The sequence below is a fragment of the Hyaena hyaena genome, unplaced genomic scaffold (assembly GCF_003009895.1).
Source record: "Hyaena hyaena isolate Hyena2069 unplaced genomic scaffold, ASM300989v1 scaffold_4002, whole genome shotgun sequence".
Lineage (NCBI taxonomy): Eukaryota > Metazoa > Chordata > Mammalia > Carnivora > Hyaenidae > Hyaena > Hyaena hyaena.
In genome coordinates, this window is record NW_024084618.1 from 1 (window position 1) to 408 (window position 408).

Sequence of the window (408 nt, forward strand, 5' to 3'; positions counted from 1 at the left end):
TATGGTACCTGTCTCTTCTTTCTCCCTCGCTCCCAGAAGTATGGAACACCTCACACATTGGCGTGTCATCCTTGCACAGGGGCCATGCTAATCTTCTCTGTATCTTTCCAATTTTAGTATGTGTGCTGCGAAAGCCAGCACTGCGTAACCTCTGTTAACTTTGTTTTCCACTTATAAACTAGGAATAATAATAGTACCTGTAGACTGTGGCTTAAATTAAATGAGAAAGCATACTAAAATATATAGTAGGCATTGAATTGTAGCTCTTATAGGCATGGATGGAAGGCATTCTTGTTCATGGAAGCGCATTGTGGGTCTCAGCAATGGCTTGCATTTTCCTCCCTCCTGTACAAAGGGGTTACCTGCTTCCACATGAGTTGTCTCACATGCATCTATTCCTGTTCTCTT

General features: G+C 42.4%; 1 non-coding gene across 1 annotated transcript; it reads right to left on the minus strand.

Moving 5' to 3' along the window:
* Nucleotides 1-34: 34 nt before the first annotated feature.
* On the minus strand, nt 35-141 carry LOC120227790. The gene has a single exon (XR_005527334.1). It is a non-coding gene; the product is annotated as a U6 spliceosomal RNA (small nuclear RNA).
* Between the last annotated feature and the right edge of the window lie 267 nt (nt 142-408).